Below are 25,864 nucleotides of genomic sequence, written 5' to 3'. Positions count from 1 at the left end.
GCTAATGGTTATTGATTGCCTACTTCAAGCGCAGTATTGAGGATAAAGAAGATGAAAAAATCAGGTGTTATAAATGAGGAAATGTTTTCAGTGTGGAACAGATGTATCATGGGGATCTTTCTGGAAAAGTAAACGATTCCCACAGGGAACCAGGGATGTAGCCATAGCATGAACACGGGGCTGAGGATTACATACACACCTTATTCTTTTCCTGGGTCCATCACCTAATTGCTACGTGATCCTGGGTGCTATAGACTGAACATTTGTGTCCCCTCAAAATTCATATGTTGAATCTTAATTCTCGATGTGATGGCATTAGGAGGTGGGGCCTTTGGGAGATGATTAGGTCATGAGGGTGGACCCCTCATGAATGAGATTGGTGCCCTCACAAAAGAGGCCACAGAGAGTTCCCACACCCCTTCTGCCATTTAAGGACACAGTGAAGAGACGGGTGACTATGAGCCAGAAAGCAGGTTCTCACCAGATACTGAATCTGTTGGTGGCTTGATCTTGGACTTCCAGTCTCCAGACCTGTGAAAAATAAATTTCTGTTGTTTATGAGCCAACAGTCTGTAATATTTTGTTACAGAAGCCTAAATGGGCTAAGATGCTGGGCGAGGTGTTCAATCTTTCTGAGTCTGGTTCCTCATCCGGAAAATAAGATGAACAACACCTATTTCGTTGTGGTTTTATGAAGACGAAAAGGAATATTACATGCAAGAGTATCCAGCACAGAGGAGATAGCAAATAAAAGTTCTCTTTTCCCCTCTGTTACTTAGTTCTAAGATCTCAAACAAGTCAGTTGTCCTCAAAAAGCTGTAGCTCATTTCAATCCATCTCCTCCATGAAACTCTTTGTAGACCTGACACGACACCTCAGGGAATGTTCTTCCTTTCTAGTCCCCATTCCCAACCCAGAAATTCAGTTGCTTGTTATCCTTTTCCCAAATTTGTTTTCTTGGTCCTTTTCACTCAAGAATCACTTGCTTTCCACAGCTTTCTCTTACTCCATTTCTTAAAGGTTCCATTCCACTCAAGACCTGTCATAGTACTTCCAAGCTCCCTAGTTTCTTTGCACCAAAATAGAAGTTCTCAGGTGCTTTTAATTAAGAGGCTTTCCTGATAATGTGGACCATAAAAAATGCGGACAATACCCTGGAATCTCCCCCAATTTTTATTATGGTTGTATCAAGACTTCACTGCAGTAACAGATCTCTTGCTCACTGTACTTTCAACCTCAGCTTTCTCCATCATTGCCTCCTCATCTCCAGTCCAGGGGATAACTAGGCTTTCAGCTCCTGAGTTTCTGTTGTAAAACCTGCCTGTAAGTCGTGTCCGCCATCCACCATGACCACCCCTGCGCAAACTTTGCACTTCTTTAGACATTCAGGATTTTGTTTCCTAAAGTTAAAGTCACTGAGGGTATATATTAAGGGGAGTGAGAGAAGCAGATGCCTTAGGAGCATGCCAGATGTAGTGAGAGCACAGTGGATGAGAAAGAAAAGTTGCAGAACTTCACTGTCCAATATGGTAGCCACTGGCCACATGTGGCTATTAAACACTTGAAATGTGGCTAGTCTGAATTGAGATGAATGGTAAGCGTAAATTGAATACTGGATTTCAGAGCTTGTACGAAAAGAGCAGTGTAAAATATCTCATACATAATTTTTTATTGATTACATGTTGAAAAGATAATATTTTGGATATATTGTGTCAAATAAAATAGACTATTAAAATATATCTCACCTGTTTCTTTTAATTTATTTTAATGTGGCTACTGGAAAATTTTAATTGAACTTATGGCTTTCATGGGCTCACATTATATTCTACTGGCACACAATTGTAGAAGATGAGATATGAAAGGTGATAAGAGGTCCATTTTTTAATGCTTTGTAGATCATTGTAAGGACACGTGCATTTGCGCTAAATGAGAGGGAAGCCATTGGAAGGTTTTGAGCAGAAAATGGGGATAATCTGCCATTTTTATAAAAGGATTACTCTGGCTACTCTTTCACAGGCTATAGGAGGACAAGGATGAAATCAAGGAGATCTGTTGAAGGGCATTGCAATAATCCAGGCTAGAGATGTTGCTGGCTTGGGTAGCAGACAGATGATAAGTGTTCAGATACCAGAGGATTTTCTGATGTAGTCACAGTGGAATGTGAGAGAAAGAGAGGAATTGAGAATTTCACCTCAAGGTATTTGTCTTGAAGATGTATAAGGATTCAGCGGTCTTTAGCTGAGATGGAGAAGATGGGGGAGAGTGGATTTGGGCAGAAGCTCAGGAGTTTGGCTTTGTACACGTCAATTTTGAGATGCTTGCTGGGCATCCAAGTAGAAGTTTAAGACGGCAGTTTGATATAAGAGTCAGGGAGAGGTCTCGGAAGAAGATAAACTTTGGAGGATCTTTGATATAAAATTGGTATTTGTGCCATGAGATTGAGGGATCCTGCGAAGGCAGTTAGTAGAGATAGAGAAGAGAAGAAGCTGTGGGAGTGAGCCTGGGGCACTCAGAGAATTCAAGAGCAGAATCCACTGCAGCTCCACTGTAACACGCTCTCTAGCACTCCCATCCATGGTACTCATTGGTGTAGACTTATTCAGAAAGAGAAACACCATTATAAATTTTAAAAATTCTGTTTGTTCTGGACTAGGTAGTTACAGCAAGAAGCACATAAATCAGTGTGGGCAAAGTCATATTTAAAGTGCATTCCTCCATATATCGATATGTCATTATTTAAATAGACAAATTGCATTGCAATTAACTCTTAAAGATGTTCTAATTTTAATAAATAATTTGAAATTCTAGTGATCCCAATACCATAATGTGCCATCAGTTATCTCAAAAAGTTCTTCCCCCAATTTCTTAGTAAAATTTTTAATTTTATGTCACTTTGATGTTTTAATACTACACCATGCTCTGAAATGAGCATTTGCAAAATTCATATAAAGATGATAGGGTTTTATAACTCTAAAGTAGTGGGAATCGCTGTGGCATAGACTTTCTGAACACACATTATAAAGACATTTTCAGGTGCTCTTGACCTTGTCTTCTAGAAAATATGCTCCTTATATGTCCACTTACTGCTGCATTTTGAATCATCACCTCTGAGGTTTCTGAGTCTCTTTTCCACTTTGAACCTGATAGACATGTCCATTTCTTAAAAGTAAAGATTCCACAAAGGGATAGGAAGTAAAGGCTGAGTGGCTAAAAGCAGAATAATATTATCCTACTGCAGAATACCTAGGATGTGATGTGGAAAATTAGCGGCTGCTTCTGGATGTGGAAACTGTGTGTTTTTATCGTCCCTATTCATCTAGCTGGAGAGTAGACAGTGTGGGGGTTAAGGATCCAGGCTCTGGGGCTGTACCACCTGAGTTCAAATCCTCGTTCTTCTGTTCGATAGTCATATGAGCTTGGGCAAAATTTTAATCTTCTCTGTACTTCAGATTTCTCATCTGTACAATGGGGATAATATTAGTGCCCACATCACAGACTTATTGAAAGAATAAATGAGCTAGTACTTCTTAAACACTAATAGTGTCTAGCTAAGCATTCTATAAGTGTTAATTATTTTTATCTATCTATCTATCTATCTATCTATCTATCATGCTTCACACTCTGAAAGTGCTATCATCAAGAAGCATTTCTTCTTATTTTGTACAAAGAAACCTATTTTAGACTGTAAGCCCCATCCTTGTATTTCCAGAAAATTCCAGAAAATTGAGGATGTCCCTAAACCCGAGATTTTGCAAAGTTTTCCCCACTGCTTAGACTCTTCAGTCTATTAGTCATACATCTACATGAGTTTAGTTCAGAGCCATCCTTTATCACAGCTCTTTGATTCCTTTATGTCCCCAACTTCTGCTGCTTTTGTGCTATGTACCACACTGCCATTCCCTCTAGGGGCTTCCAGGCACAATGGGGAACACAATTTAATAGCTCAAGATGGAGTAACAGAGATCAAATTTACCCTCCTTCCTAGAACAACCCAAAAATGGATACAGTATATAAAACAATGATTTGTAGGCCACTAGACATCAGACAATGAAGCTCCATGATCCCTGCGAGACAGGAAATGATGTGAGTCCTATGATTGCTCCAGTTTACTGTCAGGAGAGGGTTTCCAGTCTACAGTGTAGGAAAGGGGGTCCAGGCAGAGACGAGGATATTCCCTGGATTAAGGAGATGGATCTGAGAGTCTGGGAAAACCAACCAGCTGGAGTTCACTGGACAGAGTAATGGAGAGAAGAGAGCTGCGTAGAGCGAATGCCAGAGAATTGCAGGTGGTTCTCCTCTAGCATTTAACTAAGTACTGATATGTGTGAGGAAACTGCACAAAGCTAGGAAAGAACCATCTGAAAGGATTAGAGGGAGCAGAGCTCAGCAGTCAAACAAGGCTGGGACTAGTGTCTGTCCCGCCAGAGAAACTAGAAAACCTCAAGATTCATAGGCTTCGGGTAGAGTGCTTAGGGAGATCTTGTCTCAACAGTGGGAAAAATTGGTCCTAGACTGAGCATTGCTCTGATCTCACATAAGAAATGTTAAATGCGAGAACCAAAAGGATCAAACAGTGTCCAAACAACTTAACTGCATCCTGGAACAAAGCTCCAGCATATTTATAGTAATACAAAATTATATAGTTCCAACAAAGTAATATTCATGATATTTGGCATCCAATCAAAAATTGCCAACTTTCAAAGAAGCAGGAAAATCAGTCAATTGAAACCAAGCCAGCACTATCACAGGCATTAGAATTAGCAGATAAGGACATAAAAAGAGTTGTTACATCTGTATCCCATATATTCAAACAGTTAAAACATAGAAAATATAATAAACATCCAAATAAGACTTTTACAGTTGAAAACTATAATGCCTGAGAAGAAAAATATACTGTATGGTATTAATTTCAAATTAGACCTTGTAAAAGAAAGATCAATGAATTTGAAGGCCTAACAATAGAAACTATCCAAAATGAAACCAAAAAAATATGGAAGAAAAAGGAAAAAGAAAAGAGCATCAGTGAGCTCTAGGGTAGCTTCCAGTGCCCTAATATATATGTAACTGGAGTTCCTGAAGGAGTGAGAGAGCAGAAAATACATTTGAAGAAATAATGATTGAAAATTTTCCTAATTTGGTAAAAATGATAAACCCACAGATCTAAGAAGTTCAGTGAATCCTAAGCATAAGGAACATGAAGAAAGATGCATCAAGGCACATAAGAATCAAATTGTTCAACACCAATGATAAAGAGAAAAATCCTATAGAAGCCAGAGGAAAACAGACATGTAATGTACAAAGGACTGAACGTAAGGATTACAGAACCTCTGTCATCAGAAACAGTGTAAATGAGAAGACAGTAGAGCAACATCTTCAAAATAATGAAAGGAGAAAAAAACACATCAATCTAGAATTCTAGACTGAGTGAAAATATCTTTAAAAACAAAATTGATGTGAAAATATTTTTTATATGTAAAACATTGAAAGAATTTTATCACCAACAGACCAGCAGTATAAGAAATGTTGAAAAAAGTCCTTGGAGCCGAGAGAAAATATCACCAGATAGAAACATGGATCTGTGTAAAGAAATGGGAAGCAAAGACAGGAAACACATAGGAAAAATCTAATAGAAGTTTCTTATTATTTAAATCTCTTTAAAGGTAATTAATGTTTTAAACAACAACAAAAAAATGTAATTTCAGTTTTATAACATATGTGAAAGTAAAATATATGACCACAATAACACATGCGTCAAGAGGGAGAAATGGAATTATGCAGTTGTAGGTTCTTATGCAGGATGTGAAGTGGTGTAACACCATTTGAAGACAGACCATGACAAGTTTAGAATATACGCTATGCATTCTAAAGCAACCTCTAAGTTAAAGAGTTATATCTAACACGCCAACAAAGGAGACAAAATCATGAAAAAAAGGGTGTATTGTCCAATGTATGTTTTGCTTAAAATAAATATTGTAAATCTTACTTCTGGAAATTCATTCCTTTAATAACCAAAGAGTTGATTCTGAAGAAAGAATAGAAAAGCACTTGGAAAAGCTCAATCTTACACTTATCTTGGGGTATATCAATCATCTTTGTACTTACAAATAACCTGAAAACAAGAAGCTCATCTCAAGATTATTGTACGTATTATGCAAATATGTATAAAATACTATGAAATATTGTAATTGCTATACTAATTAGAATTAATTTTTACAACTGTAGACCACTGACAAAAATGCTGTTTTACCCATCATCTATGCAAGCTGATGGTCTTAAGTCCTTCTTAAGGGAGTATGCTGTATTACCTTATAACTTAAAAAAGTGCCCATGAAAAGGGTACTTTTGAAAGTACATTGGCTGGGCCATCCATGCCACATAAAATTCTGATAGTATTGATATTGTTTGAAATTCTCCTTTTGTCGATCATTCTCTTCTTCTGCTACTTTTCTTCTGGGCTCATGTAGAAAGAAATGGCATTTCCTATATTATAAACTACTGAATTTTAGGTAGCTTTGACTAATGTACAGTATAATTCATCTGTAAAGATAAAATCCATAAATAAATTCCTATGGATAGTTTTATTACGGCAATCATTACATTTTGTTTTTTCCAACTTTAGATAGAAGCTGGTTGAGGGCAGAATCAAAAAATAGCATCCAACTAGTTTTCTCCAAATCATATTTTCAGAGGTAGGACGGCCTTGGAGATCACATAATGCAATTCAACATGATCAGTTAAGATAACAGGAAATTGATTAAGGCCCAGATTGATGACACTCATTCTTGATGGCAGAGCCATGATTGGAGCCGGCTCTTCTAAACACCTACAAGAGTCTTCTTTCTGATATTTTTTTCTTAATTGTTGAGGGTCCCACATTTTTTAAAAGGAAAAAACAAATTCATAACCAAAATTGGGTGTTTCAAGAGAAATACAGTCTCAGGGGACGAGCTAATGTGTACAGAAAGTGTAAAGTATAGAGGAAAAGCAATTAACAAAATTGAAATGTGTTCTTTAGTTATTTAAATCAGATAAGTGAGGACGTATGTTCTTACATGATATCATGAAGCTATTCTATTTTCTAATCTTGTTACAGCATCACCAAAGGGTATTTTATCTTCCGTCTTACTTTCTGCTTTTCTTGGTTTAGTAATCCTTTTAAAGGAAAAAAAAATCTTGCTAAAATTGAAGTGAATATATTTAATGCAGCATAATGAGCTTCTAAATCTACTTAACGGGAGCCCCATCATGCATTTAGTACATTGAATGAATGGCATAAATGGGAAACATATTATAATGAGGCCCGGGTGAATTTTGTGAGACTAAAACTTCACTTTGTTGAAATGTTTTTAAGCATCTGATTTTGTAGTCAAGTATAGCTCAATTTGCATACTTCTTTATTTGCATTTGACCTAGACACCTGCATTACTTTTTGGAGAATTCTACTTTTATGGTGCTTTGGAACACTTCACTGCCACCCCACTATGACAAAATGCATTTCGCTTGCTGTGGCTCTTTGAGGGGTGCACAGCGTGATTATTTTTAACCTTTCACTTGTTTTCATTTAAGCTAGAACAAGTTGTTTACTTATATTACAAGCGGGTTTTGTTTTTTAGAGGTTTACTTTCTCATCCAGTTTTTAAAAACTACACATAGTTTTAGAGACATGGGCATTTTCTGAAAATAGAATGCAAATGATACCCATCGATATCATAATTGCTCATGTACTCATAAAGGGCCCCTCCCTACTCATATGTCCCACCTATCAGCTTCCCACCTCATTTTTCGGCAGAAGAGTGCACCACTTTAATTGTCTCGATAGAGAATTATCTCTATTCTCCTTTTTGTCCAACTTGAAAACCTGGAGTTACTCTTCTTTTTTGAAGATTGGTCCTGAGCTCACACCTGTTGCCAATCTTCCTCTTTTTTTTTCGCCCCAATTCCCCAGTACATATTTGTATATCCTAGCTGTAAGGTATTCTAGTTCTTCTATGTGGGATGCCATCACAGCATGGCTTGATGAGTGGTGCATAGGTTCATGCCCAGGATCCAAATCAGCGAATCCTGGGCCGCCCAAATGGTGCGCGCGAACTTAACCAGTCAGCCATGGGAACCCTGGAGTTCCTTTTGATTCTTTTCTTTCCCACTATCCTATATCCAGTCAATCACCAAGTTAGGTTGATCTCCCTCCTTCAGATCTATTGGGTCTGTTGCTTCTCTGTTTCCATAGCCATTGCCTTAATTCTGACTCTCACCATCTCCTAGCTGGACAATTTCAAAGTCCTTATTCCTCTACTTCCTGCATCCAATTTTCCTCCTTTCCTATGCAGCAACTTTTCCAGGATTAAAATTTAAATCTCATACTGCCTCACTCAAAATGCAAAAGGCAAGCTATCCCAATTTCCTTTAGGGTAAAAATTAAACTCCTCTCATGCTGTGCACCACATCTGCAAAATCTGGCTCCTGGTTGCCTCTTCAGTCTCCCACCTCTCACTGACTCTTCCTCATACGTTACTCTCTAGCCATATGCAACTCTTTGTTATCACACCATCTTTTGCGTATTTCTGAACTTGTGTGTGTACTGTGCTTAGAATTCTCATTGCCTGGCTGCATGCTTTGTGGTATATGTCAAGATTATTGGATGTCAGCATATAGGTGGCAATATAGGGTCTACTTTCCAGTCCTCCCTTTTATTAGCTGCAGAACTTTGGCCAAATTACTTAGTTTTCCCATTTTAGTTTTCTCATCTGCAAAATGGTGATAGTAATACCGCTGCTTCATTGAATTTTTGTGAGGTTTTGTGTGTAAAGAGTGAAGTACAGTGTCTGGCACATAGTGAACAATGAATGCTGGCTATTATCAATGCTAATAATTAGGAATAATTATGTCATTATCATCATAGGAAAACAAAGCTATTAAAGACACCATGTTGTGTCTCATATAAACTGCTCAAAGCTATGCTGGATAGCTATGGGGAAAAGAAAGAAAAAAACCTATGCTTTTCTCTACTGTGCCTTAAATAATCATCTAATTTTAAGTCAAGTCTGTGTGATTATATATAATGTAATTCATCTTCAATGGATGTCAATGGATAGGGCTGAGAAATTACAGTCACCAAGAAAATATCGACTGGTGGATATTACTTATTTGACTAATGAGTCATAAGCTTCTGAGGCTCGCTGTCTTGGACTTTCTTTTGAAGGAGAAGAAAGAGTCATTAGCGATTTCCCGATGGGCATCTGCTGAGAGGTACAATGTGCAATGGCAGCTTGAGTCTGGGAATCTCCTGCAGTTCACACTCTGCCTTTTTCACCCTTGCTGGCCTTTTCAGTTATTCCTGATTTGCCTCTGGGTTCAGATCCCAGAGCTTGCCTGCAGGGTAGTGCGGGTGGCCAAGAGGAGCCCCTGATTTTACAAGCTCTTTAAACTCTCCCTCCAGGGCTCGCCCAGAGGTCTGCGCTGCCTCCTCCAACTCCTTCTTTCTCTTTCTGACAACCTGACAGTCACCTCGTGATTTCACTGGCTTTGTGGTCAGAGTCACCTCTGCTATTGGAGTAAACCACACTCCCAGAATAGCCATCAGCACCTCCTTCTCTCTAGGCCAGAGAGCAGGAGAAGGACCCTGCCCCTCTACTGTATGAAATAAGTAATTATTACAGTTTCCAGAAGTGGATGACCCAAATCTAAGTTGAGCAGGAAGCTGCACTAGGCAATGCCAAGGTCTCTTTGTGCTCTAAGATCTTATGATTCTATGTTTATAGGCATTTTATTTTAAAACCCCCTCCCCCTAAAATAAGTTATCATAAAAATTAAGGGCACACATGATATCTTTTGTTAACAGCAGCAAGCAGGCTGTCTGCTGTAGTGAGAAGCAAGGATTGAGTCTAGTTCTTCAACATGGCCCCTGGCAATCTTCCTGGTGGCAACGCAGCCCGTCCCCAGGATCTGCATCCGCCTCTTCCCAGAGGTGGCTGCGCCTTGGAGCCCTGCCTCAAGGAACAATCTTGATTTCAACAGGAGAGTTGGATTAAGGAGTTCTCACTACCTTCACTAGGACAGTTCCTGGAAGTCCTGGGGTCCCACTAAGATGCCTTAGTGGCCATAGAAAAGTAGGATGTGAAGGGAGGGAAGATAACTGAGCCTTAGGCATGGAACCTTCCATCAGAGCTCTACATTCATCCATCTGGCAAATGTTTGCTGAGCCCCTGCATGTGCCAGGACTGTGCTGAATGCTGGTGGTACTGGAGGTGACAGACAACATCTCTACCTTCTACAGGGGCTGGGGAGTGCAGGTGGAGGGTGAGAGGGGGCAAAAAAGTTAGCAAGGTAATTTCAGCAAGTGAAAATTCTACGAAGATATTGATAAATCATTTATAGAATGAGTGATTTCAGGGGCCACCTTCGAGAGGGTGCTGTGAGGGGAGAGGGCAGTGGCTCTACCAGGAAGGTCAGGCAGAGACTTTTCCAGGTGGATGGTCTGACCACACTAGAGGGCTAAGCCAGGAAGGACACAACAAGAATCAAGGGAAGGTAAGAGGGTGTCAGAAGGGAAGGCGGGATCCAGGTCACGTGGGCCTTGCAGGTTACAAGACAGAGTTTGGAAGTTATTCTAACACATTGGGTTTCAAGCAAAACTTCATATGAATGAAGAAGGTACAGCAGAATGAGTCCAATCAGGAGACAGAAATCCCACAGTAGTTTGAACAGGGGCAGTTTAATATAAAGAACTATTAACTATGATAAAAGACTAAATGTAGGATCCCAGAGGGACTGCGGCTGGACCAGGCTCTTCCACCTACACACCAAGCTCTCCAGCCAGCATTCGAAATCGCAGGAAGCCTCTTCCTCCTGGAGTGCCCTTCCAGCACCCTTTACTGAGCAAGATTAACATCGCGCTCACTTTAAAGAAGAAATATTTAAAGGATTTTCATTGTTTATCTCAGAGCGTATATTGAAGGGTGCTTCTGGAGCAGGGAGGCAATAAATTGATAACTAACACAGGGGTCTAGTAGCTAAAAGTAAAGTAAAATAAACCGTCTACTCAGTGATGTCAAGTTAACTTGCTAAATTTCCTTGCTGATGTTCTGAGCCCTCAATTCTGGTGTCTGTGCTTATCAGAAGATGCATTGTGTCTTGTCCCCTGCCCTTGTGTCTTGCTGTCATCCCTGATTTCTTTATAGTTCTCTGGATCTGAGTGTCTATTTTCACTTTCTCCCTAGTTCTCTAATCTTGGGATGAGGGGTCCTGACTCTGCTGTTTTCGCATTTTCCTCCTGGAGCCTCCTCGAGCTGCTCAACATCTGACATCTCACACTCACTGAAGGACTTCCTGGAACTGGACTTCCTGCCTGCCAGCCTGCGTTCCTGAGGACCACCGCCCTGGCTGCTTCTGCACCTTCCACCGCTGCAGCAGGGACCATGTTCTCAGCAGTGCCTGCTCCAACGCAGCAGAAGTCGCCATGTTCCAGAGGAAAGAGCCTGGGCTTGGGCATTAGCTCTGGTTGCTTCCTTGCATGGTTATTGTGAGGAATAAATGGAAAAGCAATTTAAAATCTAAAACATAAAGTACTTAGCACAATACCTGGCACATAGCAAGCACTTCAGTCATGTTAGTTTCCTTCTGTCCCAAGGATCAGCTCCCAATCCTGCTCGGAGCCTCTCCTAGCTGGCCCCATCCTTTGGTAATTATCTAGATCATTTTTTTCTAAAAAAAGGGTAACAACAGCAACAACAATGTGTGCTGTATATCAAGCGCTTCTTATTTTCCAAGAGTTTATAAGCATTAATTCATTCCAATATTAACACAACTTTTTAGGGAAATGCATCAACATCTTTGGGCAAATTAAAAACTGAAGTTCAGAGAAATTAAGTAACCCATCCAACATCAGCCAGTTGTTAAAAAATGGAGCTGGGACTCTAGACCACGTGTCACCCATTCTGCTGTTCATGCCCTTAGCCTGAGGGGCCTCCTAAATATCAAGAGCCGATTAGCAATCTTGTCTTTGAGGAAGTGCTCAGGTCTCACATTGGGTATCTTCTGCGAGAGGCCCTAAGCTCTGGTATTTCAAAATGTTATTTGGGGATAATGATATTTATCGCTTTCAACACAATATCATAAAGATTAATTAGTGGATGTTGGTAAAGCACTTTGAAAAGGAGTGATTTAGACATAATCACAAGTCTTACCTCTCATTGATCTCTAGGATCCTTTTTATTTAGTATCGACCCAATATTATTGACCAGTTCGATGGCCATTAATCAGGCTGGCTCAGGTTTTCTCATTTTGAAATACATTTCTGCAAATAGGTGATATAAGCTATTTTTGTCATAGTGCGTCCATGCTTCCAACTGTCATTTTAACTGAGAATTTGAAAAGTTAAATTAATTAACCTTCAATGATACTTTTTTCATAGTTTTATTATAGCCATTAATACATGGTATCGTAATTTACTGCATATGTGTCATCCTAGTTTTCTCCATTTGAACTCTTTAGAGCAAGGATTATAATTTCTTAGTTATCCCTGAACTAAATGGCTCGAATAAGTGCCAAACATGATATTTGACATCTACATGAGCTGAACATTAGCTAAATGTAAGAGATTGTGTAAAAGAGTTAAGTGTACTCTGGGTAGACTCTGACAAGACTTGGTTTGGGGGAAGACACTTAAAGGCCATTAGGAGCAATCTTGTAGCTTTTAGGGGGTCAAGTCACCCAATTTCTTTCCTCTTTCCAGCTGTTGTATACTACACTAATTCGAGAACTCTCATGGCCATCTTTGCAATCACCCCGATTCTCAACATCTTTATTTTATGCTAGCCCCTATAGAACCACAGCACAAGAGTTCTGAAACAGTTGTTCTTTCCTTCTAAAAGGAAGGAAGCAACGTTGGGATCTGGCATGCATTGCGTGCACACTGGTGCTAGTTGTAGAACTGTATAGAGCAATTATGTGGGAAGTTATTACCCCAGCTTTGCAGGTAAGGAAACTGAAGCTCACAAAGACTGAGGACCTTGTATAGGTCACACAGCCAGGAAATAGAAGATCCTGGATTTGAAACCAGGCTTCGACTGGCTCCAGCTCTTGTAGGTTTCAGCCACAACATAACTCCTTCCAGGGCTGGTAATCAATCATCCCTTCCCCCTTTCTCATCAGAGAAAATGTTCCAGTAAACATTTAATTGATACTAACTATATTGGGATCCTTTAAGTAACACTACCGCTTAATTGCATTTTATTTTACAGCTTTGTCATCAACTAAAATAGAGCAAGCAGAGGGCTGTTGGGTTGGTGCTGGGAGGGGCTCGTAATGGGCAGCAGGGACTGAGGCAAACTGGATAACAGTAACAGGAAGCAGATGCTGAATGAGATGAGCATGTAGGCACATCTATGTGTTCAGGGGAGATGATAAGAAAGAACTGGGTCTGGGGGCTCCCCGTGGCCTAATGGTTAAGTTCATGCGCTCCACTTCGGCAGCAAGGTTTTCACCCATTCGGATCCTGCACGTGGACCCAGCACCGCTCATCAAGCCTTGCTGTGGTGGCATCCAACATAGCAGAAACAGAAGGACCTACAATCAGAATATACAACTATGTAGTGGGGAGTGCTTTGGGAAGAAGAAGGAGAAGAAAAAAAAAGAATGGCAACATATGTTAGTTTAGGTGCCAATCTTCAAAAAAATAAAAAAAGGAAAGAACTGGGTCTACCCCAGAAAAACTCATAAAGGAGATGGGACTTAGCTCAAGTCTTAAAGAAAGACACCTGGGTTCCCACTCTTGTATAGTGCATTGTTGAAATGAAGCCCTGGGAGCCAATATTGCAGTAAATAGTGTAACAGTGGAGGAGCCACATCCCTGCAGTGACAGCAGAGAAAAGGACACGAGAATCTCCCTGTAAATCTAGTCACCCTATCTTGTACTCGGGAGCCTGTGGTCTTCTGAGGAAAGCCTGCTCATCTTTCTCCTTCCGCTTCTCATCCCTTTACTGCCCTTCACCGCTGCTCACTCCACCATCCCTTCTTGCCTACTATTGCGTACAAGTGAAGCAGAATCACAGAAGGTGCAATCTTCAGAGCCTTCAGAAATTGGAGGGGCCCGATCCATGACTCATCAGGAGAGGGGACTGAGGGACATTGAGCTGCTGAAGATCACGCATTCAGTGTTGGAGCCATTAATGCACCCTGGAGTGTGTTCATTCACTATGTATTTTTAAGTATGTAGTACAGACTGTGTTATATATAATAGATGACGTGTTGAGTCTTGCCCTCCAGGAGTTTACACTTCACTGGAAAGAAAAGCCAAGACTTGAGCTCCTACGACAACTCGCCCCATCCCCCGTGCTCAGCATTAGCCAGAACTTGAGGCCATTCTCCTGTCTTCTCTTGGTAGGTGCCTCTGGTCTCACATCTCCCCAGAGAATGTCAAAAGCTCAAAGAGACTGTTCACTTTCTTGGTTAAGATTTCTAAGTGGAGAGAGAGAATATACATTCTCTCTTGGCAGTGGGATGGAATCGGGGAGAGTATTTCTGCCGCAGCGTGAATCCCTCTGATCCCCATTGTCCTGCAGCGCTTCACTGGAGATGCGTTCAGCAGGATCAGCCAATCACTTCCCAGCACGGTCCTGCGCCTCCTGGGCCAGTCCCGCCTCTCTGACACTGTTTCTCCTTGTGCCATTGCTGACACCTATTTAGATCTGTAAATGTGGCCGATTAAGCTATAGTTAGCCATTATTCCAATGGGCCTGGGAGAATTTCTCTCTTCCTATTATGATCCCGTATCACTAATCCAACTTCATTGAACATATAGGACATGTTTTTTAAATTATATCTGTAATACTATGGAAAAGAGACAACCCATGACAAATTCCTCCCTGCGTTCACACAGGTATGTCAAGGACATATGCAGCAATTTCCCCTCCTTAGACTCTAAAAGAAGCATACATTTTATGATCCACCCTCAGAGTTACAAATTTTTAAGAGTTTCTAAGACCACAGCCTCCCCCCACCAAAAGAAGGAAGTCCAAATTGGGTAGGGAAAGAAAGAGTGGGTGGAACTGGAGAAATCCTGGCTCCCTAGTTCCAAAATGACCCCTCAAGAAGTTAAGAATATCTTGGCATCTATTTACGTTGCTTTGCAAGAAAACGCGAACATGAATGGGGTGGATATGTTTTATATCTCCTTCAATTTAAATAAACTTAAGTTGGTCTAAGTGATACCATTGCATCTTGGGCTCTAAAAAGACAATCCAAACTGATGGTAGTACTAAAATTACTTGGCATAAAGATTTACTTTAAACCCCTGCCAAGGAGATTGAATAACATAGATATTACTTTCCTTTATTCTATTTTCCATGATTTGAACTGTTGCAAGTGCACCCCATCCAGCTCCATAATTGCCTAGCAGATTGCTAAAGGGTGGTTTTCGATTACTGCAGATGGTGCCACCTACAGCCAGTTCCTCAGTCCTCGTTTACTCTGCCAGTGGCCTTGGTCATGGTCTTCTGACAGCTTGTTTAGGAAAGAAGAGGGAACCATGAGCCCTTCTGTTCCCAGTTCACTCACATTCAGCGGCCAACATTATATTGCCATGGATACAATCGTGCAAGGGAGTGGGCAACCACCTAATACGCCAACCCCATTTCCAAATTATTACTCAGGACATATTGGGAAGAGTGGAGATATTCTGAACATGTGGCCAAAAAATATTAAAGTGATAGCAACCAATGCCTGTTTATCAAATATTCAAGGCTGCAATAGTTATTGATGTATAGCCTAGCTGAATACTATAGAAAAGCTTGTTAAGATCAAACCAAAGCTGAATTCAATAGAAATGTGGAAAAGTGGCTGTTATGTTTCTAGGCAATTGTTATCCCTGTATGTGCTAAGGATGAGTTAACAGATCTTCCATTACTTTTTTACACCCCTTTGTCTAACATGTAAATCGCAAAAATTTCTTGGAGGGCTCATGGGGTACTCTGTTTGAAAACCCTTTAGATATAATCAAGAGTTATTCAAATACTCTTTGTGATCTTAATGATCAGAATTGTCCTCTTCCTCTTTCTCCTCCTCCTCCTTCTTCCTGAGACAATAGGAGCATATTTTGGAAGAATCTGAGGGAAAGAGTAGCAAAGAAAACAACTCTTTGCAACCTACTTTCCAAAAAATGTTTGACATCTTAGAGAAAAAAGAAATGTTTGACTGTTTAAAGATTAGGCACAACTGAAGTATTGGTCTCCGTCAAATTGTAGGTTGCACTCTTAAAGCATGTCTACACTAGCAATGTAGTGGAAATTTTATTCAATTGCTCAGATGACTCAAGCCGCTTTCTGATTTCTCCAGATAATTGGAGAAAATACACGGGCAATATGGCATAATTACTGGATAATTATGGATGTTTTGGTGGATAATTTCATCATGAGAGTACAATCCTGGCTTTTATTTCAACTATAAACTCTATTAGATGGTTCTAAAATTATTGAGACAAAGTTAGAGGGTGAGATTAAGAAGGGGGGAGAGAGAAGGAGAGAGGAAAAGAAGGAGAAAGAAAGTGAGAGTGAGAGAGACATCCAGGAACATATTATAAAACACAACAAAAAAAAGTGTTGTCACTTTTTGTTTTCCTCTGAGATACAACCAAAAAAACCAAAAAAACTATACTGATTTGACTCAGTGTTTTATTGATGCTATCATCAGAAAAATACTCCTTACGAAAGTTTTGCCCGTGACAAAGTGAACAGCTAGGAAACTCATTCACCATCTGGAATTTAATCTCTCTTTGACTATAATATGGGGGAAAATACTCAGAGGGATTTCATAAAGAGGGAGACAGAGCTAACTAAGGTTAAAATATTTTGGATGGAGATATTAAATATTCTATTTGAGATTTAGTAGATTTGAAGTCAAATATTTAAGAATTGCTTAGAACACAAAATTAAATACTTGGAAATTAAAACTTTATAAGTAGAATACATAGGATAAATTTCTAAGAGAAAATATGTTTATTTGAATCACCTTCATGTATTTATTAAAATTATGATGATTCAGAGAAATTTCTATAATTCTGAGAAATTTAGATTCTTTTTTAAACCACACAGTCCAAATCCTAAAGCAATTCTGGCATTTGTGTCTGACAAATCATTAAAGTTTATCAGAGAAAAACAATTAGGCCAACATTTTGTCCATCAAAAAAAATGTCTATGACATTTTAACATATGACCATGAAGCTGGCCAAATTTGAATTGTTTTTCACATTTTTTTCTTCTTGTCTTGCAGGATGTTTCTAGAATCTTTGTCCAAGTTTTTTTTTGTTTTTAAATGGTATTTATTTGGAGAAAAGGAAAATAGAAACTATTCTATGTTTAAAGGATACAAATGAATCTATCCCAGATAGTTTTTAAGATGAAAAGAGAAAAAAAGAAATGACAGGCTATGCTCTCCTCTGATTTTTTTTTTATCTGACGTGCTTTTTATATATACCATTTCTGCCCAAGGTAAAGTTAGAGAAATGACAATGACAACTGTAGGTCATGATAAGGAGAAGGTCAATTGCTTGTCTAGACACTGTCTTTGATAACAATAAGCATTTTCAGATAGCCAGAGAAAGCAGATCCCTTTCAGAAAGGTAACTAGATAGGTGACGTGTTCTTATATTACCAATAATTGGCCCTAGAATTAAAAGCAGAAAATTTTTCCCTTCCCTAACTGGCTCATGCATCAAACTAAATATCACCTGCTCTTTCATAAATGAAATTCCGGGAAAGGAGAATAATTCTGGCTTCAATAAATGTGATGCATTGTTACAGACCATATGAATAGGTTTCATATTATTATCTTAGGTACTATATGAATTTTTATAATGACCTCTTTTAATAGATTATATGAATCTGTATGGATTAAACAATGTTCACACTCAATTTTATCTCTTGCTACTTAACATCTTCCTTTCATTCTTGATTATTATGTTTTCCTATGGGATTTGCTGTCATTTATTTGTTTCTATCTATGCTTTTGTCATCAAGGATGTATACAATATACAAAAAAACACTAAGCATTTCTATCCCTTTCAGTTTCTCCTTATTGCCGAGGTGAACTTTCCTGTGGGTAGAATTCAGCCTGCAGAAGCATGCCGGAACTAGCTGAATTTAGACTTCATCAGGTTACAATGCAGAAATATCATGACAAAAGAGTGTGTTTCATCTTGTCTTTTGATGAGCACAGCACAAAGTAGAAAATGTTCCCTTTTAACACTGACTGCCAAATTTCTAAACTGGTGCTCTAATTACACCCTTGCAACATGAAGGCTTGTCCATTTGCACATCAGTGGAGAGCAAATCCTGCAGCACTGGAGGGTTGATGCTGTCAAACAAACTAGGAGAGTGGGTAAATGACTCTTTTCCTTTTAGTACTTTTCCCCAACATTTTATTATGAAAATTTTCAAACACACAGCAGTTTGAAAGAATTTTTCAGTGATTACTGAATACCTTCCACCTAGATTCTACCATTAACATTTTGCTACATTTTCTTTATCATATATCTATCCCTCCATCCATTCCTCTATCTCTACATCAATCCATCTTATTTTCGTGATGCACTTCAAAATGAATTGGGTCCTGTTCCCTTAAACACTTCAGCCTGCTATAATGGTTTTGATGAAGAAAATGGATGCATTTCTCCCAACCAACTTTGAAAGAGCAATTTTAGAGAGGCGAATAAAGGTAGAGAAAATTATTTTCCAGGAACAAAGATACGAAGAAAAATAAGTTTCGAGAAATCACACAGGGTCAGTTTATAGAACACTGTTCTAGTTCGGCTGGAATTTAAATCAATATAATTTTTTTTTTTTTTTTTTTGCTCCTGGTAGAAAGAGAGAATTATTCACCATCAGATATATGTGATACTCTTTAGAATCAGCAACATCTTAGTAGTAACTTGGTACCAAGTGATGCTTAAAATATAAGAATTGCCAGGGGTTTTGTTTTAACACTACTAAGAATATGTAAGACAATTATGTTCATATATGACGTTGAAACCAAATAGTATAGATGACCTGAGCTTAGAATGAGATAAAAGTCATCCTTTCATTAGACCATTGGTTTGCTAAAATGAGGAACATTAAACATGCAACTGAGTAATTGAGATACTCACTCATCTCTGCAGAATTTATGTTGCTCTTTGGCTGTATAATGACTTAACCTTATTTGGTAGAAGATGGTTAAGTTACCAAGCAATGTATGGGTGTGGACAAGGAGTGAAACAAGGATTTCTGAACAGGAGATGCTAGAATAATCCATTCAACAAGAATTCTTAAATTGGAAACAAAGATAAATTATATAGAGCAGTCTTCAATCTACCGTATACACGGAATGAGAGATGATTTAACTTTAGGATGCTTCATGTTTTAGTCCTTCAGGAATTGATACCATGGGGCAGGACAGTGAAGAATGTAAAATGGTTGTAATGTGCAAGCTGTGTGGCAAAGAGAAGTAGACACACTCCTAATGCCTGGGGGCAGAGGATGATTGGAGAGTAGAAAAGAACCATGGAGGCATCAGAGAGGTTGACTGGGCCCAACCTAAGGGTGAGTTAAAGGAGGAAGTCTTGAAATTCCATCAAGGTTAGGCAAAAAAGGAGAGGGTTTGAGAGGTGGTAAAGAAGAGAAAATTGATGGTGATAGTTGAAAGCAGAGAGAGAAGAATGCTGAGTAGAGAAGGAGATAGAAAGAGTGAGAGATATACATCTCTTTGGCATGAAATGTGGGACATGGTCTACACTATCCTCCAGAACTAAGACACGTGACCTTTTGCCCAGAAATTTCTAAACATACTTATTTATTGTTGAGTAGATCATTCCAGTCAATGTTTCCTAGTTCGTCCATCCATATAGATCTTGTGTCTAGTGATTTACCGCATCCCACCAGGGAAAGCTCACACCAAGGGGCATCTGGAGAGAAGAGAAAGGGCAGTGCTTATTGATTGTGGATTATTCTGGTTAAACAGAAACATCAGTAAAGGAGAGATCTGGAGGAAAGTCAGTCTTCCAATTTTATAGAAAGACTTGGTGGTTCACCCAAGTTCACACGGCAAGTTAATTGAAAGCATTGGACTTTACCTTGACTTCTAGTCCAACAGTGCTCAGGGGCAATGAGAGAAGGAAAAAATGGGAGAGAGGGGTGTGGAGGCAGAAGAAGGAGAGAGAGGGAGGAAGAATAGAAAAGAAGAAAAATAGAAGTAAAACATTTCATAGCCCTGCAAAATGTTTACTTTCTTGCTTATCATTTTAAATATAAATTAAATATCAATAAAATAAATATAAATAAATATAATTTATTTTAAAATCTACATTTATGCACTAAATATTCATTTTTATGGGCAAACTCTATTATACATAATGAGTTTTTATTTCCTAAGCTAACCAAATGACTCTATTTGTAATTACTGTAGATGTCCTCGGTTCACCAACATTTTCATTAAAAGAAAAATAAAATCCCAAGACTTCAAAATGTCCCTAAATTCTTATATTACATCTTTATTCTCTCCATCTTATTCAAGTTTTAAACATTCAGCCATCCTCCAGACTGAAAGCCAAGGCAGAGGATGAGCGTGCTCAGCTATTCAGCTTGGAGGCTGTCAATGACAACTTGCAGAGAGTGGTACTAGACAAATATGTTGAGTGCCTTCTTCCCTTACTCTCTCTCCTTTAAACATACTATATATATACGTGAATGTTTTAATAAGGATAACTTTGAGATTTAGAGAATAAGCTAATTTAGGTAATTTAACTAAAATTTCTGTGGGAGGAAAAAGACTGTCACTTGAAATTTTCTGGAAGATTCCTCAGAGATCCCTAAGATAATGGCTCTGCTTTGCCACCCAAGAACCACCGGTACCCTTAGCCCCCTAGTCTCCCTCCTTTTGCACCCTCCCTGGACACACATTAACTCCTTGCTCAGCAAATGTTGTCTAGTTTTTAATAAGACAAGGTTTTAAATTTATTATATGGTGCATTACTTCCTCTCTGTTCTTTTTTCCAAAACAAAAGTCAATAGTAATCTACTTTATAGTTACCTTTGCTGGAACCCATCTATTGTCCACTTGATAATGGAAGAAATTTGAATTCTAGAAAAAGCGTGGTTTAGAATAGGTAAATCAATAAATAGTAAATATAGCCCCCAGAGATTTTGAGAACAAAAATATTTCCTACATTATGCATGCTAAAAGAAAAAAAAATTCTCCTTTGAATACTCAGAGAAAGGGATTAATGAGATAAACTAGATGCAGAAGTTTTTTACTGGGTTTTTGCCAAAAGAAAATCATATAAATGTATCTTTATTTTCACATCATATGTGAGATTTTTCATATCTATGTCAACAAAGCTTGCAGCATTGTATAAAAGGCAAATAGATGATAAGGTTGATTACAGGATATATTTTAAGAAATAAATTATTGGCAAACACAGATTTTTTTCTTTGCTCTCTGTCTTCCATAATTTTTATATACTTTATTCATTCATCCATCCTCCATCCATCCATCTACCCATCCATCCATCGATCCATCGATCCATCCATCCATCGATCCATCCATCCATCCATCCATCTATCCATTCATTTGGCTAATATGTGATACATCTGAGGCATCTGTTAGGGTTACGAAGAAGAATGAGACATTCCCTGCCCTGAGTGAGTTAATACCATAATAAAATGTCCTGTCTCTCAACTTAGGGTCCACTCACAGAGGTTCATGCAGGGCGATCCCCAGAGCCAAAGGCTAAACATGGCACCTCTTTCTGGGGCTTTGATTTCACTGTAAGCCTAAACTATTGGGAAAATTAATGTATAGATCATTTAAGCATTTTATGTGTAAAATAATTATAGATATTTTACAGAATGGAGACAAAATTTGAGTAGATTTTAAAAACGTTTAAGAGTCAATAAGACCCTGATTGACATTCTGTGATTCTGGAGAAGAAATGGCAGTTTGGGTCAAAGTGCCTGAAGGAATCATCAGGTGCTGGTGCACTGAGGCAGGTTGTGAGGCACAAGGCTGCCTGGGCAGGTGGAGCCAGCCTGGGAAGGGCCTCGAATGCTGTGCTGATAAATTTGGACTGTATCCCAGAGGCTCAAGGAAGTCACTGTGAGTGAATCAACACAACGAAACTCCCAGAATGGTTTCGCTCTTCTTGGTAAGCTGATATCAGGCATTGTCTAAAGCTTGCTGAGGCAGCAAAATAAACTGAATATTGAGCTATAATCTGTGAGTCAGAAAAACCTCCCTTCTGGTTCCACTAACCGCTAACCATGTGAGCAAATTGTGCAAGTAGCTTGGCCTGTTTGAGACCCAGTCCTCTAATCTACCAGAGATAGAGAAGACTAGCTGTCCTTTTGCCCCCATAGGGCCATTGTGTGTCCCTAGGGGGACCGTGCCGGTGAAAGCCCTGGGTGAATGGTGACGCACTGAACAATACACAGAATACTTATTGACATGAGTCAGTCGACTGCGAGAAAAGCACTCAACAAATATTTTCACAGTTTTTTATGTGAGCTCCAAATCCTGCTTTTTTTTAAACTCACGTAGCAGTCCTTAGTCAGAGGATTAAGAGTTCATGTCCCTTCAAGGTTGTTGTTTTTCTGTTTTTACAGCATCTAAGCACAGCCTCCAGTGCAATAATTCAGTAGGAGCTAAGAAACGTTTCTTGTATGACCCTGTTCCTACGGGCTGGTGCCCTACATCCAGTCTTGCTTGTCTCCTGTCCAAACAAGCGTAACCTCCTTCTTGCCCTTTTTCTTGTTGTTTTTCGACTCCATGTCCAAAATGCTACTTTGATCTTGGCCCACTCTTTGGATTGGAAACTATCTAGATATCTAGATGTTTCTACAAAGCAGTTTATCTTGGAGGTTCCTGACAACTATTCTCTCAGTATTCTTTCACTCCATTCCCTGATCTCTTAGCAGGTAAGTTTAACCCAAGTTTCTTTCATTTCATCATTATTTATACATTCTTTTTTTCATATACCAAGCATTAAATGTGTCCTTCCATTGTACAGCACTAGTCTCTGGAAAAATAATGGAGAAATTAAAATACTTTGTCCTTGACTTAAAGGATCTCCTGAGGGGAGGGATAAACAAACCTGTCGGAGATTACTTGTGAATAATGCAGGACTAGACTAAAGGTACAAACGAAAGGTGTGAGAACTTGGAGCAGGAGTAACTCTACCTGGAAGCTCTGGGCAGGCTTCACTGAAGGGGAAGCATTAAAGAATCTTAAAGAATAATAGCTTGTTTGTTAATTTATTCATCTGGTCATTTGTATTCCAAGTTGTTCCAAAAACGATTTCAGGTGGATCTCAACATTACAGATAATCCATCTAAAAGTAAGTGAGGAAATCAGGATGCTGAGAAAACAAAATAAAGGAAGAAGCAAACGAAATGAGGGCAGGGGGAGATTAGTCTACAGAAAGAGTAAAGTGAGGGACTCACACTTACTGGAGCTGAGTGAGTGTATGGAGCATGAAGTCAGATTTGAACTGAAGTGAAGGGAAGAAACATCATCTGAAATGAATCAGAGTGTGCTTAAGATAAACACAAACCAGCTTTCAGGAGACCTCAACTCTTCCTGGCACTGGAAGATATCTATTTCCCTGGTGCCCAGATAAAGGAAACCCTTGTGAAACACAATAAACAATACTTTTGAACAACATCACTACAGTCAACAAAACAGCGAGGTTCATGGGTTTATTCTCACATCTCTTAATGGGGTCCGGCAGCGTCATGCCCATGCCAAGTTCAGTAAAAGCAATTCTATGTTGTCAAGTATACAACTGAGAATAATGAAAACAATTTTGCCAGGTGGGGCTGGCATTGGTAGCTGAAGAAACAAGATGAACAATAGCAGAGGGTTGTGAAAGTGCCTGGAGTGGCTGTGGAACCCTGCAGAGATTGGCATGGCTGTGGCATAGGGTGTGTCTGGGAGCTCTGCTGCCTGTAGGATGACATCCAAGCTCCATAACGTGGCAAACAGGGTGCTTGACATGCTGGTTGCCTGCCTACCTTCCCCGACTTAAGCATCACCACACCTATCTCCACCCTTGAACCAAGAGATTCAGTCTTTCTAAACATTTTTATTTTTCATTTCCTAGATATCCCATGCTCTTGCATGCCAACATACCTTCATTCAGGCCATTCTCTGGGTGGTAGCCTGGAATGCCATAATTCACCACACGCCAATCTCTGTCCACTGTGTCTATTTCTCTTTCTCTTTCAAGGCTCAGCATCTTTGGTCAGCTCTGAAAAAAGCCCCCCAGGCTGAGTCTAACACTCCTTTTCTGCTTCTACGATGCCTTTTGTCTATCTTCTTTATTCCCCTCCTTGGCTTTGTAGTTCTATGTGGATAAATTCCCTTCTTCTCTGGTTTGCAACAAAATGATAAGATTCTTTCTCATTCCTTTTTATTTCTCTATTACCTGGCAGAGTATCTTACATAAGTAAGCATTCAAAAAATATTTATTAAAGGGCTGAAGGAAGGCGAAAGGCAAGAGATGATACTGGAGTAGTTGGCTGGGAAAAGATTGCAAAAGACCCCATATTCATGCTAATGATTGTGGTCTTTATTTTATAGAAAATAGAGGACCATTGAAGGAGTTAATGGGGCAAGATCACATTTAGGAAGGATAACTGGCAGCATTGTGTGGGTAGACTGGGAGACCGAGAGACCAACTGATGCTTATTGCAGTTGCCCTGATGTGAATTATCTCAGCTCTGAGCTGAGACAGAGCAAAGAGCTTGCAGAAACACTGGAGGTTAAGCCATCAAGACCTTGTGACCAGCTTTTTTTCTGAAACTGCTTTAAAGACACTGTCTGACATACACTTCACCAGCCCAGTAAGTTTTTCTGGTTCATCATTCACTATTTTTAAATTGAGATATAACATACATAAAAGACATCAATCTTAAATACACAATTCAATGAATTTTATATATTTATACAGCCATAGCTATTACTCTGATCAAGAGAGAGTACATTTCTAGCATATCAGAGGGCCCCTTATGTCCCCTTCTAGTCAATATCACTCCCCAAAGGTAGCTGCTATTCTGATTTTTATCACCGTTGATTAGTTTTCCCTGCTTTTCAACTTTTTTGTAAATAAAATTGTACAGTGCTTCTTCCTTTGTGTCTACCCTCTATGTTGTTGTGTGTAATTATAGTTCATTTATTTTCATTGATGTATAGTATTCCATTTTATGAATACATCAAAAATTTTTAATCCATCCTGTTGATGGATATTGTGTTGTTTCCAACGAATGAAGTTTCATCATCTTAATACCTCAAATTGTTCCATGAGACCTACTTTGACTATAAAAGGCAGTTGTATTGCAAAAAGCCTTCAACTCACAGTCCCGTCCTGGCTCTGACAGTTGTTAGCTTTACAACGTTGGCAATTTACTTCACAACTTTGTGTCGATTTTATTTTCTGTAGAATTGGGGTAACTCTCTGAACTCACTCGATCTTGAAAACCAAGCTGGGCCACATTTAGTAAGTGGGAAGGATGTCTGCATGAGCTAGCAGGAGGTGGGTCTGATTCACCTACTACTGCAGCTCCCGAGCGTGGCATGCATTAAACGCCCCCAACTGTTGAATAAGTAAATGAAAGTTAATAATAGTTGGCAATTTCACCCTTAATCTTCCCTGTCTAAACAATAAGCCTTTCTATGAGACTTTTTAGTCATATATCAAACCATTATGGAACTCTTGGGTAAGGGATTAAAATATTCGTGGTACACAAGCCTGTTCTAGACGCTCCTACATTGATGTTAGCTGAAAATTGCAGTGTGGACATTGCCTGATTTTTTTTCTTGGTCATTATTTCCTTGATGTGATATT

Source organism: Equus quagga, chromosome 17 (assembly GCF_021613505.1).
Source record: "Equus quagga isolate Etosha38 chromosome 17, UCLA_HA_Equagga_1.0, whole genome shotgun sequence".
Classification (NCBI taxonomy): domain Eukaryota; kingdom Metazoa; phylum Chordata; class Mammalia; order Perissodactyla; family Equidae; genus Equus; species Equus quagga.
This window is presented reverse-complemented; position numbering follows the sequence as displayed.